General features: G+C 48.2%; 1 long non-coding RNA gene across 1 annotated transcript in view; it reads right to left on the reverse strand.

Moving 5' to 3' along the window:
- LOC144761917 (uncharacterized) overlaps positions 1 to 17,334 on the reverse strand; it is a 192,630-nt gene that overhangs the window by 83,640 nt on the left and 91,656 nt on the right. Inside the window, exons 2-3 of the long non-coding RNA XR_013595947.1 lie at positions 1,011 to 1,037; positions 858 to 952 (exon numbers count right to left, since the gene is read on the reverse strand). This is a non-coding gene — a long non-coding RNA (uncharacterized LOC144761917). The remainder of the gene's footprint in view (positions 1 to 857; positions 953 to 1,010; positions 1,038 to 17,334) is intronic.

A 17,334-nucleotide genomic window follows, 5' to 3' on the forward strand; every position in this document is an offset into this window, starting at 1 on the left:
GGAGAGGGGAGAGTGCTGAAAGGAACATGGTTAGAGGTTGAAAACAGAAAGGAGGAGAGCAAGGGGGACCACTTCCGCAGGAATGTCCCAGCGAGCTGCTGCTCACTCAGAGCCGATGCCCAGCACAAGGAGTGCATTCAAGATCGGAGCTGGACTGGAAGGAGAAGCAACAAAACAACTCATCAGATGAAACCCACCAGCAGGATAATGTGTAAACCGCTGCCAATACTGCGGAATCTGAGAAGCCTTGGCTATACTACCAAACCCCTGCAAGGCCAATAAGGCTTGTAAATAAAGAGTGGCATAAAAAATAAAAGTGAAATGATTTGCAATGGAAAACGGGGAGGTTTTGGGGGGAGAGCGTGAGCTCACAGGAGTACGCAAGAATGGAGAAAAAGCCCACAAAAACACAGGGCGCCGAATAAAGGGGGGTAGTATAAGACAGAGCGGGTAAGAGAGAGAAATGGGGTTCTGACGGGAGGGCCGAGAGTAGACAGCAAGAGACACGAATGAGGAGGAGGAGGGGCATGGAAAATTAGAGCAACAGGAAAAGGAGGAGAAAGGGGGGAGCGGCCATGGACCTCTGCCATGGAGGACTGGCGCCTCCCGGGATGTTCTAATCAACCCCAGATAGTGACTCCATACACAGGAGATTTGCTTTGTCACCAATTACCATGTTTAAAACAAATATATCCACCCCCCACCCCCTAAATCAACTATGTGCCCGTTTCAGATAGTCAGAAAAAAGCGACATAGGAAAGGGGGAGAAGATGCATTTTGAACCTGCCCATTGGGTAAACACGCACATTTTAAATATCAACCAATTCAAAACTGAAATAAAGACTCTACATACTTACAGGTTTGTTGTGTCTGCTGCGTTTGTGCTTGCCCATAAGATGATCCGTACCCACTCGGTTGTTGTCCGTAGCTTGACTGCGTGTCAGCAGACTGTCCGTAACAGCCGTAGCTCTGCTGGCCATACTGTGGTTGGCCTGTTGTGAATACCCCGACCCAGCTGGGAAGGATAAGCCCCGTAACTAGACAGAGGAGATGCACATTAGATTCTCTACTTTGAATTGCCAACATTTTAGCTTTTAAAGTAAAAACAGTGAATGAAACTCACCCCTGAGCAGCTTGCTGACAATAATGTAAAATTATAACAAGCACGCGCCTCCATGGCCGCCACAAACTGCAAGACAACGGACAGCGGGAGGGGGGCGGGAATAAAGGGAACGGGGACACGGACAACGGGAAAGGGGGTAGGAGGATGGACAACACGGCTAATGGGAGGGGGCGGGAACAGGAAACAAAAAAGCCAACACTTCCGAACTCGGCAGCTAGTGGTGAACGGCGGTGGAAAATAAACAAGGAAGTAGTCCCTAAATGAGTAGATAACGCCGAGCAGCGGAACTAAACTGTATTTGGTCGGTGCTGTTTCCTGCAAAACGGAAGCAAAACGGAAGTGACGTTTCTGACCACCAGACAATGAATGAGCTACATAAAAAGAGCAATGCCAGATTTAACCAAAGGCAAGCTAAAAAACAAATATAAACGCAATGGGTGAGGTTGATCACTAATACTGACTACTTGATACCTCGTATGCGAGACCTAAAAAGGAGATAAGGGAGACCCATCAGACTACAAGCCAATCAGTCTCATAGATGTATCACAGAAAATATTCAGCAAAATAATTTTAACACACTACAGAGCTGGATAGAGGAATTTAGTATACTCTCCCACCTGCAGGCTGGTTTTAGCGCCATTACGAGTACCTTAGAGCAGGTGTTTCGGTTCCTGTTGCTCATCTGGAAGGATGCCACCATAAAGAAGGGCCACCTGTATGTCGTGTTTATCGATCTCAAAACGGCATTTGATTCCATATATCGCACCTGGCTTTGGGCTGCCCTTAGGGAACTTGGTCTTCCTGATGGATTACTCCATCTCCGGGTTTGCTTACATCTAGGTAATTATGCCAAAGTCAGGTGGAACTCTGATGGTAGCTTAACTAAGAATATTCGTGTTTCTGATGGGGTAAGGCAGGGTTGCGTGTTAGTGCCGAATTTATTTACCCTTTACATGAATGGGCTCATCAATGATCTTTATGATTGTGGAGGTGACCCACCAAAATTAGCTGGTAAACAAATCTGTTGTCTTTTATTTGCCTCTCATTTCAAAAACTTCAATGGGCATCCAGAAAGTGTTAACCAAGTTTGCGGAAGCCTGTAAAGAGCGGGGTCTGGAAATTAGTTGTACTAAAACTAAGGGGTCGATTATGATTGCGGTGAATCCGCATCCTTAGGGCCGGTGGAAGCCACCGCCGGCCCGGAGGATGCGGATTCACCGCCGCGGTCAGCGAAAACACCCACCGGCAGATTATGATGGCGTTGGGAACAGCGGCGGACGGCAGGTCCGTCCGCCGCTGGTCCGCGGGGTGTTGACCGCTATTTGGTGGCAGTGTCTGCAAGACACCGTCAGCCAAATTAGGATGTGTGTGTAAACATGCTTTTCCGCTGCGGCTTTTCCGCCGTGGAAAAGCATGTGGACCTTTGCTTCTGGGGGCCCCTTGCGGGCCCCCAGGGTTAAGGGGAGGGTGGGGGTTCACATGGGGGGTACCTATGGTACCCCCCTGCATTTGCATGCACAAAGCGGCAGGCACCATGCGGTGCCTGCCGCTTTGTGCATGTAAATGCAAAGCATGCATTTTTAATCTTGCGGCGGGTGCTGCTTGAAGCAGCACACGCCGCAATGTTAAAGATACAGGATGTACGACGTGGACCTACCGCGCCCTCTCCTAACCTTCTTGGTCTTGGCGGTAGCCAAAAGGGACATAGCGAAATACTGGGGGTCACCGACTCCCCCGGAATTGGAAGAATGGAGAAGAGGGTTAGATCTCTACATGGCTGCCGAGAGAGTGACCTATAAAGCTAGAGGGTGTCCACGGAAGTTCCGTAAGGTTTGGGCCAGGTGGCGTCACTATCATGGTTTGGATGGGGGGCTGGGAGGGAGGTGAGCCCAGCATTGGGGCACAAAACTGCTTAGACACCTCACGGGAGGCCGGGGAGGGACAATGAGAGATCTCTGCATATCGAACCTACGGACATTGAACAAGTGTGCTATGAAAAGTGACAGCAAAGTTGGATTGTGGAAGGGTGGGCGAGGGAATGGGGGGATGAGCACGAATAATGGCATGACTGTACTGTTGAGTTATAACCAAAATGCAAATAAAAATAATAAAAAAATAAAAAAAAAGATACGGGATGTGACCGCCAGGGTGGCGGTCACATCCTAATTGGCATGGAGGGAACGCCGCTGCCCCTGCGGACGGTCCCTCCACCTTGGGGGTGGCGGATGGACGCATCATAATCGACCACATAGTTTATGGTCTTCAATCCCTACAAGTCAACCAAGGGAAAATTGAGGCTTGGAGCACAACACCTAGATCAGGTTAAGGTCTTCGAGTATCTAGGAGTCAGAATTAGTGAGAACTTGACTTGGACCAAATTCAGAAGAGTGTCTTTTCATTGCAACACATGGATTGTGCAATAGTAAAAAAAGTCACAAAATCTCCCAATCGCCCAATCTCTCCAATCTTAGAAATTCACTGGGCTAGAGGGCAGGGACAGCCTTATATGGGGTGAAATTGTGGGGGTTGGACCTCCTGAACCAGCTAGAAGTAGCAGAAAATAAATTTTTTAAGAGCAATCCTAAACCTTCCAATGAACACGCCTTTAATACCACTTCGTCTTGATCTTGGGCTAAGGTCTATTATCCATTCAGATAATAAGCCAAAGCTTGTCATGTATTGAATCTAAAATGGATACTAGGAACTTACGCATAGATTTTCTTGTGCAAAAACTTGAAAACATGACATGCGCATATTGGAGGCAGAGCAGTCTGTCTCCTCACTTGAAGACAGCTCTACTACTAACTGCGCAAAACTACAGGGCATGGAGAAGCTTTTGAAAATTATAGCTGCCAAAAATGAAGACTTAGTAGTGCGCTCACGCAGAAATAATCTGCGCATAGTGGGTGTTCCGGAATCCACTGCTACAGGTCGCATGGAGGAATACGTGGAACAAATGCTGCTGGGCCTTTTTGGGATGGAAGTTTTCTCCAAAGCAATGGTGGTGGAGAGAGCCCACAGGTCGCTTGGGGCGAGACCGCTACCGGGCGCGCCACCCAGTCCTACCTTGGCGCAACCTCAACTACAAGGATCGCAATGCTGTGCTACGACTGACCAGCGAAAAGCAAGATTTGACCCATGATGGAGTTAAAATTTCTATATACCCAGACTTCACATTAGCGGTACAGGAAGCACAGAAAAAAATCAGCCCTGTCAAACGGAAGCTTCAGCAGGCTAATATCCAGTACTCCATACTCTACCCTGCGCGACTGCTTGTTCAGCACTGCGGAAAGATGCATGTTTTCAATAACCCGCAGCTTGCCCAGGACTTTCTAAAATCCTGCATCGCTCACCTACATCACAAGATGATGACCATGGATCAAGACGTTTCTCACCGACCTATGAGGAAGACTAACAACAGACTAAGTAATATTCTGCACTCTGCCTAGATCCGATAAGACTCTGCTCCATGCTCAAACTTAAGCTGGCAGGAAGAGCATACTTCTCTAAACGCTCTGCCCTTATACAGGCATCACGGTGCTCCTACAATGCTGTATATTACCTTGCTGCATATTTCACATAATAAAGATCTTCCCAGGCCCCCTCGCACTATGGGAGGTGCGCTGACAGTCTCTCTGGAGCGTATCCCCAGAGGATATTCTGTAATGTTATGTTATTAGTTGCCACTATTCAGTCATTACAAGTGTATTCTCAGGTTGCATTTACTAGCAAACTACGCTCCCTTGATGATTCGCTGATGTCCCTGGAAGGAGTCAGACTAGGAAGGTGCACTTATCAATATGTCCAAAGTATATTTGCTGTACTGATGTTTACGCGGGTTGGGTGGGATATATTTCCCCCGCGGGTATGGGCTGCAGAGGTGGGGGGGAGGTGGGCAGGTCAGTTAAGGGCATATGTGTCTGTAATGTATGGCACCGCTCATATTTGCACAGATGAGATTAGATGTTCTTTATTATGAGCAGTCTTCATGTGGTAACTCATGCGTTTTTATATTCCCAAAGTCCACACAATAATTCATGGCTTAACATGGAATGTACGCGGTCTTTGTGACCCCCCGTAAACACAGGCAGCTCCTCCATTATCTAGACAGACCAGTTACCATAGGAGAATGGATCACTTGTCCTGTGTTGTTACCAGGGTCTGGGGTATTAGCCGTCTTAGAAAACCCTCATTCGCGTAAACGGTACAGTGGCGGTAGATCATGATTTTCTGCTTGGTTGCCTACGTAAAAAGCATCATCATTGGGTCTTTCAGTATGCTTTCCTCCACCTGGAGGGCAACCTAATGGTGGATATAATAGTGATCAGAGATGGTGAAAGAGTGACTAGAGTGAATTTAAAATTACCTCCTTCTCTCAACAACGTATTTTATTCTGTTGGAGATTGGGCAAGGATAAAAAACTAAGGACGGTGCTTTTCTAGAAGAGCTACTGTTCTATAGCACCTATTACGCACGGTACCATTTACGTGAATGAGAGTTTTCATATATGGTAAAGATCAGCTCACGACATATGCAGAATTACTACCAGCTACCTCTCAACCCAGAGACATTTTAGAACCCCTTCTGGCATATTTACATGAACAGGATGATTGAAGGTTTGTGCACCCTGCTAGACGACTGTACGTAACTCCTGGAACCCAGCTGTGAGAATGTATGAGCCCCACTCACAACAGGTATCGCATGTATTAAGGTAACAATCCTATTTCGCGTGCTGTGGGATGTCTATGCAAATTTTAGGATACACTGATGATTTGCGGAAATAAATGGGGACTGTTTTTTAGATGGTCAATGTCTGTAAATTAGTTGTATACATGAAGACTCAAGACATGTACTGTGCCATTCCATGTTATGATATACTTGGTGGTGCCTATGTATTTCTTATGTTTGAAAATTCAATTTAAAAAAAAAGTGTTAATGTTTTGGTTAAGACTTTGGTCCAGTAACACTCAGATACCAGTAAAGGAGGCAGTGGAAGAATTATTAACGCTCCATAGGCAAATAGGGCGATTAGTTTGGTTTAAAAAAGTAAGGCAATGTTTTTATAAATTGGGGCTTGGGTTCATGTGGGATGACCCACAGTCTTTTACTAAAAGAATGGGCTCCCAGCTCAAAAAAAGGTATTGGGGTTTTATTGACCGAATTTGCACTGAAACTAGGACACTTAGCACTTTAACTACTCGATTTTTAGACATTAAAAGTTGTTTTAGGGGTTGCGCCTTCGCGTGACACACTTGATCAATACTTCGACACTCTTGAACTCCTCTGGCTGGGCAACAGCCACTGGGAGTACCTCGATGAACCTTTTTCCAAGGAGGAGATCCTGTCAGCTATTAATAGACTGCCAGACGACAAGGCTCCGGGCTCCGACAGCTTACCAGCGTCCTTTTACAAAGCTTTTGCTCCCCTTCTAGTCCCGCACCATGCCGCTATGTACAACGACTCCTTTGAGTGCGGCCACTTCGCTCCGCGAGGCCCTGTTGACGCTTCTCTTGAAGCCGGACAAGTCCCCCGAGCTCCTCGACTCTTACCGTCCTCTGTCCCTCATCAACACCGATAATACGATTTTCTCCCTATCATGCCCCTTATAGCTCGCCTGGACCAGTCCGGTTTCATCCCCGGCTGTGCTACGTTGCACAATCCTCGTACTATATTCGCCGTCCTCCATCAAATCAAACCCACACTCCCGGCTGTGGCTGCCCTCTTGGATGCCACCAAAGCTTTCGATACTCTTGAGTGGCCTTTCCTCTTCTACCTTCTCACTCGCTTAGGCTTTAGCCTGTTTTTTGCGCATGGTTCACCTTCTGTACACTCTCCCCACAGCTCGCCTTCGGATCAACGGTCGGATTATAGAGTCCATCCCCGTCGCTAGGGGCACAAGGCAGGGGTGCCCACTTTCACCCATGCTCTTCGCTATAGCTATGGAGCCCCTCGTTGCCAGGCTCTAGCAGCCTCACACCCAGAGGGTTCTCGGCTTCGCGGCTCGAGCCTTGGTCTTCTCTATGTATGCGGAAGACGTCACACTCTATGTCCGTAATCCCCAGGAGCATCTCGGCCCCATGATCCGCGAGGTGGTGCGCTTTGGGGTTTTAACGGGCATCCAGGTCAACTGGGATCAGTCCATTCTTTTTCCCCTGACGGACGTCACTGTCCCTTTCACTCCGGATTATCCGTTTGTATGGGAGTCGGGTCCCACTAGATATCTGGGCATATGGCTCAGCAGGAAAGTGGAAGAACTCCAGATGGTGAATTTCGGCCGGGCGGTGGACTGGCTGGAGTCTACGATTCACCTCTGCCGATGACTGTCTTTGACCCTGGCGGGGCACGTAGCCATCGCCAAGATGGTGGTGCTCCCGAAGTTTCTGTACCTCTTCTTGAACATCCCCATCCCACTCGCGGCTCACTTTTTTTGCAAACTCCGCTCCCTTATAATCACTCTTGTCTGGGCCGGGCGCCAGCCTAGAATCGCATATAACATTCTAACACTTCTTCTAACGTGTGGCGGATTGGCCGCCCCACACTTCAAACTATACGCCCTTAGCGCCCAAGCCAGCTTTCTTCACTTGGCTGCATCCGACGCCTTTTCAGTGTCACGTGGCGGTGGAGGCTGATCTCGCAGCCCCTGGCCGCTCCTGACCGTTCTCTCTTTGCCCCTGCAAAACCCAGAGGTGGAGAGATCAACGTGGTAGAGACCTTGCACTGGGCCAGGGACGGCCTCCGGAGATACGCTGGCTCAAGCATGCTCTCCGCCAATGCCATGCCCATCGCACACAATCCGGTATTCCCCCCTTTGCAGACTGTCGACATTGTTAAACGCGCAACTCGCTTGGGGCTGGCCACGTTATCGGACCTTTACCAGGACAATAACTTCTTTTCAACTTTCAGCCGAGTCCAGCCCCATGGACACTCTGCTGTATTACCAACTCATAGCGTCTTGCAGGGAGATGCACCCCACGTTTCCTCCACCCCCCCTTCGATGACTGTCCTCCACTTCGCATACTCATCCACCTTCCCCCGCAAGCTGGTCACCAGACTTTACGCTTTCACGCTGGCGGCATCCCCGATTTCCACCGACCGCGCAGCTTGGAATGAGGACCATGGCGCCGATCTCTCTCAGGGGGTCTGGCTGTACTGTTGCAAGCAGACCAAACGTCTGTCCCCTAACTACCGCCTGCGCCTCATACTTTTTAAATACCTGCATAGACTGCCGCTCCCCTGCCCAGCTATAAAAAATGGGTCTCATTCCCAGGAACAGTTGCCTCCGATGCTCCGCTCCCGCTGCCGACTTCTCCCATCTCGCCTGGCTGTGCCCAAAGGTCTCTGCATTTTGGCACGATGTGTGCACCACCATCACTGAGATCACCTCCACGCCTTTCATGCCAGGCCCACTGATCTGCCTCTTAGGCTGTGTGAAATACTGTCCAGACGCCTCCTGCCGGCTGACCGCTATGCTGCTACTGTAATGGGACGCTTATGTACAATTGCTCCTACGATACATGTCACAGATGTGGTTCTCCTCTTTGAATGCAGCATTTGAGAAGAAAAAAAAAGTTGTTTTAAGTTTGATCCCTATATGGATGAAGTTGAACACCCCCACCCCTCCCCGGCACGAGCATTTTATATGGAGTTTAGAATTGGGGTTCTCCCATTGAATGCTTTGAAAAGCAGCTGGATGAACGTGACTGTAACTTCATTGTGCCCTTTGTGTAGCGCCAGTCCTGAAACTTCAGAGCACTTAATATTTATCTGCCCGTTTTATGTCAATTTGAGGAAAAAGTGGATTATTCCAGCCTGTCGGGTGTTGTCTTTTTCATGCCCCATAGATGCATTACATGTTTTTAGATGAGACTCGACAAGATGGCTTGTTTTTACGCTATCAAGATATTTGCTTTATGCCTGGTGGCAAAGGTCCAAATCTGAAACAAGACCATGATATAAGAGTTTGGATATAAATGGGGCAGCAAGTTATAAAACTTTTTTTGAAGGACTGTAGTGTTAAACGATGGTTGTGAACCAACCCAATATTATTGGTGTTTTCTCATTTTAATTGATTTTAATGTATTCAGAATTTTAAAGTGTCTATTTTAAGTATCTTAATCATGGGAAACATCCTAAACCACGATTCTTTCACAACGACTCACCTGAACTACGAGGGGAGAACAACGAAGACTGCTCAACAACGAAAGCCGGAACCACGACTTGCCGGCCACGTCACTTCTCTCCGCTGTCTTCCGCCTACCATCCCCTCAAAGCTCAATACGATTGGTCTTTGTTGGAGTGATACGTCAATCAACACTGCCCAATCACAAAATATCTCCCACGATAGGAAAAGAAAAAAAAAACACATTTGCATCGTTTCGAATGAACCCAAACTGGCGTCATAGGTAGGACAATTCTTAAAAAGAATATTTAATTAATACATAAAATTAATGTTAAAAGTATAATCTTAAAAATGTGTTGTTAAATTTTTTTATTAAATATGACGAAAAAAATATCAAATCAAGCAAAACAAAGGGGGGTGGGGGGGATTTCCCCCCCCGCAAAAAAAGACTAATTAAAGAAAATTCGTTGTAAAGGAAGTCGTACTTAAACAAGTAGTTGTAACGATTAGATCGTTGTAAAAACTTTTGTGGAAAAGGAGGTCGTGGTTCAGGCAGTCGTGCTTCAGGCAGTAGTTATTGAGTCATACAACCCTTAATCATAATTCTACCTAGAATGATGTAAAGGAGTACCAAGTTGTAGTGGCGCATACTAGTTGATGCACGTCACGTCATGACGTGACGTGCGGCGGCCATCTTAGAGATGCGCGCGCAGCCTGCATTGAAGGCGCGAGTTCCGAGAGGAACACAGCGCCGGCTCGGCGCTCTTCAGTTAGGATATTACAATTTATAATATAGAACGTTATTCCTCTACATTGGCTCAGCGCCTCATTGAGAGTGAGCAACTTTACAGTGGCGACGAGGTCGGGACGCGACCAGAACCCTCGTGCGAGACTCACGAAGCCAGCGCAGGCAGACCCTTGGAGGAACAGCAAGAACCTGTGAGGACACACGAGACACGTGAAGCACCAATGGAGCACAGCCTGGACTGGTGACACAGATAAGTGCCAATAAAAGAGAAGAGACACACAAACTGAAGAGCGTGGCAGAGCCACAACCAACCGAACAGAGAAGTCAGCAGGGGGGCGGCGGACATACTATGCACAAGCTACAAAAAGCGCGCCAAACCTAAAACGGCCCCACTACACTAGAGGCAGCGAGCTGGCAACCACTAAGCAAGAGGAGGGGGCTGACACCGAGAGTCCCCGGGCACAACCCTACAAAGCAGAAGCAGACAGCACCCCAGGCAGCCCCACCAGCAAAGCGGACAGAGCATCCACAGGCAAGGGAGAGAGGATGAGCACACCAGCGGGGTACGCCATAGCGCCGGTCCAGTTCCTACCGAAACCAGGGGAACCATTAATGAAATGGGAGGACTGGCGAGAATACATAGACAATTTTATAGGGGTTCTGGAGGATGAAAACGAAGAGGTATTCACCTCCAAAAGGAAGAAACGCATATTACTACTAAATCTGGGACCAGAAGGACTCAGGATATACAAGAGCCTGGTGCCCAAACAAAGAGATAGCACGGACGATGATGTGTATGCCCATGCCCTCGATGACCTAAATGAACATTATCGACCCACTGTATGTGTATCAGTCGACAGATTCAACTTCCAGCAGAGGAAACAAAGATCTGGAGAGTCGATTGAGGAATATGTGGCGGCCCTGAAGAAATTAGCGACCACGTGCAGGTACAAAGAGTGGGAGGAGGAATTTATCAAAGACCAGATAGTGATGCACACCTCCAGCACAAATGTTCAGGACAAGCTGTGGGCGAGTGGAGACACCACACTCAAAGACGTGATGGTCATCGTCAAGAGGGCAGAGCTGGCACGCAGGTGCGCCGATGCCACCAAGAAAGACACAGCACCCAGCTCCATGGTGAACAAAGTATACGAAGAGGAACCGCGGAGGGACCAGAAATACAAGGGCCCGGAAAGGAAAGGTCACAACAAAGGGCAAAGCAACACTGGTCAACATGGACGACAACCCAGCAAGGACACAAGAAAGACGTGCTACAGGTGCGGGAGTTGGTCACATGAGGCACACGACAGGAGATGTCCTGCGTTCAGGGCCAAGTGCATGCACTGTGGCATCATCGGCCATTACGAGAAGGTGTGCCGGAAGAAAGTGTCGAAGAATGCGGTGCGATACGTCGATCAAGAAGAGGTGCACCAGGATGAGACCCAGGAAGAAGAAGTCGACACAGTCTTGTGCATTTATGATCAGATCTTGAGCGTGGAGGGGACGAGGACAACCAAACCCGTACTGGAAATGAAGATGGGTGGAATAGCCGTCGAGGTGGTGGCAGACACCGGCTCACCCTTCACCATAGTGCCAAGAGCGGTGTGGAACGACACTTTCAGACCCAAACTAGGACCAGAGTTGGAGAAACTGGATATCCGTCCAGTTACATATAATTGTGACCGCATCCCCATGGTGGGGTTCCGGCTCCTAAAGTTCGAGTTCAGAGGCCGCTCAGCGATGTGTAAACTATACGTCTCAGAGAAGGGACCGTCTGTGCTGGGATGGCTGGATCAGGGTGACTTGGGAATAAAACTGGACCCAGGAGGAAAAGAACAGATCCTGCTCACGGAACCGGACACCTGGCCCAATTTGACAAGATGGAAAGAGAGTTATCCAAAGGTATTCGGAGGCACAGTAGGGAAGCTGCAGAGGTTCCAACACAAGATTATACTCAAGAACGACGCCAGTCCGGTGGCCCACAAAGTAAGGAATGTACCAATAGCTGTAAAGGAGGCAGTTCAAACAGAACTTCAAGACTTGGAAAAGAAAGGGATAATTGAACCTATCACCTGTGCAGAATGGCTCGCACCGTTGGTGGTAGTCATGAAGCCCAATGGAAAGGTCAGGCTCTGTGTTGACCTGAGGGAGTTAAACAAGAACATTGTTGTGGAAAAATTCCCCCTCCCAAGAATCGAGGAAATGTTGGCAAGAACAAGAGGGGTCAAGTGGTACTCCACCATCGATTTGACCTCCGCCTACCACCAAATAGAATTACACCCATACAGCAGAAAACTCACTTCATTCATCACCCCATTCGGCTGCTACCAGTTCCGCCGCATGCCGTTCGGATTGGCCTCGGCAGCCGCCGTGTTCCAGAAACTAATGCACCAGTTGTTTAAGGACATAACGGGCATCCAATATTTCCAGGACGACATCCTGGTGATGGGGCGAGACAAAATAGACCATGATCAGAAGCTGGAGAAGGTACTGAAAACCCTGGAAATCAAAGGCCTCACAGCGGAGTGGGCCAAATGCCGACTGGGTCTGGAGTCAGTGACCTATTTGGGCCATGAGATTGGGGCTCGAGGCATCACGCCAAAGGCAGGAAATGTGAAGGCAATCGCTGAGGCTCCGCCACCCACCAACAAAGAGGAGGTTAGATCGTTTTTGGGTATGGCGGAGTACTACAGTAAATTTGTGGTACACTTTGCTTCCAAGACACACCACATGAGGATGCTGACCAGGGAGAACACCTGCTTCCAATGGACACCAGAGGCACAAAGTGAGTTCGACATGATCAAAAAGGATGTCACGGGAGCAGTACCGCTGAAGGGATATGACCCGCAGGGTGTCACAGTGCTCACGACTGATGCAAGTGATAAAGGATTGGGTGCAGTACTAATGCAAGATCGTGGACAGGGGCTGATGGAGACGATCAGTTTTGCTTCTCGGACATTAACAGCCACTGAAAGCAAGTACAGCGTAATCGAGAAGGAGATGTTGGCTGTGGTGTGGGCCACATCGAGATTTCGGCAGTTCCTATGGGGTATCCGATTCTTACTCAGGACAGACCATAAGCCCTTGGTGAAGGTATTAACATCTAGTGGGCACGCCAACGCTACTCCCAGGATATCCAAGATGACATTGAAGCTACTTGAGTTCAGGTATGACGTGGAGTATATTCCTGGAAATCGGAATCGGGTAGCAGACTACCTGAGCAGGGCAGCGGCCATGGAGCCAGGCGAAGAGGACCCCACGGACCAGAGCGAATTGGTAGCCCTAGTAGAGGACCAGGAGAAGATCATCAGCTACCAGGAGTGGATGGATGAATACGAGGAAGATAGTGTCATAAAGGAAGTAAAATCAAACATCGTCAAGGGCTGGCCGGACAAACGACACGTGAATGAACACATCAAGCCATACTACGAAGTGAGAGAAGAACTATCAGTAGGGGACAGAGGAGTGTTTGTATATAGAGGGGACAAGGTGATCCCCCCGAGGAACTTGATCACTAAGCTACTGGACATGTTACACGAAGGACACCTTGGCATTGGAAAGTTGAAATTAAGAGCAAAACAGAACTACTGGTGGCCCGGCATGGACATAAGAGCTGAGAGGCATGTCAGAGAATGTCCCCAGTGCCAAGGAGCCGACAAAACGCTCAAACCCCTGCGTCCTGCACTAGGACAGTTCGAGATTCCACAGAACCCGTGGGAGGAATTATCCATAGACATATTAGGGCCTATCCTTGATGACCAAGGCACTCAGAAATATGTATGCGTTCTCATGGATCGATACTCCAAATGGCCGGAGGTGAAGGTGGATGAGTCCATGGACACTGAGAACATTCTAAGATTCTTGTCAGACACATTCGTGAGAGAGGGCATTCCCAAGGCTATCCTCAGTGACAACGGCCCCCAATTCACATCCGACAGGTGGAACCAATTCATGCAGAGGAACGGCATCACGAGCAAACACACAGCCATCTATCATCCAGCCGGGAATGGCTTGGTGGAACGTTTTAACAGGGTGGTGATGGGTGCCGTACAAGCTGCAATCTCAGGCAACAAGGATTGGGAGAAAGCCATAGAGAACATGGTATGGGCTTACAGAATAACCCCAACCGGGACTGGATATAGCCCGTTTCAGATATTGAGAGGGCGTGAGCCCTTCACCCATGACAATAGGGTTTGGAAGGAAAAAGTTATCACCAGTGAGTGGTCTCCTGCAGTAGTACGTGCCAACCTGGAAAAGGCACAGTCCATATATACCAACCACTACAACAAAAGGAGGAACGTGAAGGGAGCAAGATTAGAGGAGGGCGAGTGGGTCAGAGTGAAGCTGGCAACGTTACAGAAGAAAGGCGACAGTAAATATAGCAAGCCCATGCAAGTCAAAGAGGTATATGATTGGGCGGCCTTGCTCAGTGATGGGAATGCATGGTCCCAAGACCGCATGGCCAAGTGCAACAAGATCCTACAATGGAGGCAGATGGGAAATGACTGGGGAGACGGAGATGAACAGGACATTGAGCCGGGACAAGAAGCTGACGTGCAGCAAGAAGGAAGAGATGCTGGAGATGAACTTACAAAGGAGAGAAGAGTAAATGATCACCAAGGAACAGATGAGGACTTACGAAGGAGAAACACAGAAGGAGCTACTGCTGGAAGGAGAGAGGAATGTAGCGAGGAGGTGCAGAGCCAAGGCCCTCCGGAGAACACTGCCAGAGTGACCAGGAGCGGTAGAACTGTGACGAGGCCCTCCAGGTATCGTGATTTCGAAATGGACAGTGAACTGTAAGTGACTTTATTGTTGGTTGGAAAAAGGGGAGATATGTAGTGGCGCATACTAGTTGATGCACGTCACGTCATGACGTGACGTGCGGCGGCCATCTTAGAGATGCGCGCGCAGCCTGCATTGAAGGCGCGAGTTCCGAGAGGAACACAGCGCCGGCTCGGCGCTCTTCAGTTAGGATATTACAATTTATAATAAAGAACGTTATTCCTCTACATTGGCTCAGCGCCTCATTGAGAGTGAGCAACTTTACACAAGTGATGGTTTACTTTTTATCTATGGCAATATGAAATATGTATGTTCTGTGATATTTTTATATGTATATGATCATACTTTTGATCGAATACATTTCTATCTATTACTACAGCTGAGTATGATTTGCGCTGGAAACATTTAATTTGTGTAGAGAAAGAGGTCAAATGACAATGGTGATAAGTGGACCACGTGTGCAAAGATCCCATCTGCATGTCTCCTCACACTCATGTTCATGTCATAAGCACTGTCGAACAACATTGTTAACCGCTCCTTTGCCACATGGAGTAACTCAGTATGTAAGACCCCTACAGAGAAAACATGACCCATGCTGTTAATGTCAGTCTGATCCCTGTATCAGTTAAGGCTATTGCAGGGTATTATAGCGTCAGGGATCCGTTGCCAAATACTGCTGTGTCATGGAGTGAGCAAATACATAAGCAATCATCCTAATCCCATTTTTTCAATGAAAAGGGCAGTTTGGGGGACAATGGAATGGATCATTTATCATCCAAAGATGTTTGTGTGAAAAATAGAACCAGGCATGCATGTTAATTCACCATAACACCGGGAGTAGCAGACGTGTCAAAATGCACCCTTTGATACCAACATCACACTGTTTTTTAAAAGTTCTTTTTATTTAACATTTGGTCAGTTTGATTTGACACTTCCCAGCAATATGCATAGCATCTCAGGACTTGAACATAAGATTACAATACCGTTCCATTGTTTGAGTAACTCCAGTGTAAGTTTGAGGCTACATGTCATTTATGCTAGATTGAGGCACATTACATATTCAACAGGCTACGCCATCCTATACATGCATGTGCAGAATCGCATCGGTTCAGTACCCCTGTATGCCTCCCATAAACCCCAAATCTTTTCTCACTTGTGAGGGCACCCCCAACTCTGGTACACCAGTTTCTCTGTGCTGCTGCACCAGTCCAGATCGACTTTCCAGGCTTTCACCCTCGGTGCCAACATCACACTGTTGACCCCTTGTCCTCCTATTAGTGACGTAACAAAATTGTATGTGCTGCTAAGAGTACTTGGGCAAGACTGCCAAGGACTGGGAACTATAAAGTCTTTTGAGTTTCCTTCTTGGCTGCCAGAGGGAAGAGTAACTTCTCCTAGCAGCCCCAGTGCCAACCTGCACTTAATAGTACTTGTGAATGGGGTCGAGAGTCATCTGAAGAGGGCTCCAGTTAAGAGGAAAAAACACCTAGGATAAAAAGAGTTTTTATGTCAGGTTTGCAGCTCTTAAATAAAAATGAAGATTGATGCAGAAGCTCATAGCAAGGCATTACATCCCCCCTGACTCCTGGAAAAAGGTAAAAGCCAAGCAAGAACATCCCAAATAAACACAGTACATGTTCCAAGCAAAAATCAGGGGCAGGCCAGTGCCTAAATTATGCCGGTATTTGCAGGTGCTTGGCCCCAGAACTTTTTCCTAAACGACACCACTTGTTTAAGACAGCCTTCAACATGGTGCCCCTTCTATGAGCTTCATTTACGAGGCCCTAGTGGCAATTTTGTGCAACCAGAGAGTCACTTTTTTGATGCTCTGGTGGCGCAATGTGCCACCGCATATTTACAAGGCCAAGCAAAGCCACTTTACTTGGCTTTTCATGGCCCTGTAAATATGTGCTCTTTTTACGCAGAACACTGCTGTGGCATGCAACACACATGGAATCTGAAGCATTCCCAGATTTACGAGGAATCGTAAACCTGGGAATGCGTCAGATTCCTAGGCCTCCACAGGCGTGAAAGGGGCGGTCCTTGGGTGTTGCTGTGGGTGTTCCAGGCAGCACACATAGAATCTGCAGCATTCCCACATTTACAAGGAATTGTAAACCTGGGAATGCGTCAGATTCCTAGGCCTCCACAGGCGTGAAAGGGGCGGTCCTTGGGTGTTGCTGTGGGTGTTCCAGGCAGCACACATAGAATCTGCAGCATTCCCAGATTTACAAGGAATTGTAAACCTGGGAATGCGTCAGATTCCTATGCCTCCACAGGCATGAAAGGGGCGGTCCTAGGGTGTTGCTTTGGGTGTTCCAGGCAGCACACATAGAATCTGCAGCATTCCCAGATTTACGAGGAATCATAAACCTGGGAATGCGGCGTATTCCTAAGACTACCCAGGGGGCGGGGGCGTAGGAGTGGCGCAAATAGGAGAAATACTTTTATTTCTCCTCTCCTCGTTTTTTCCTGCAGCACGCATAGAAAGAGGAATAATGGCATCAATAATTATTTTAGGCAGGAAGGTGTCCCTTCCTGCACAAAACCAATCATCCC

The sequence above is a fragment of the Lissotriton helveticus genome, chromosome 6, assembly GCF_964261635.1.
Source record: "Lissotriton helveticus chromosome 6, aLisHel1.1, whole genome shotgun sequence".
NCBI lineage: Eukaryota > Metazoa > Chordata > Amphibia > Caudata > Salamandridae > Lissotriton > Lissotriton helveticus.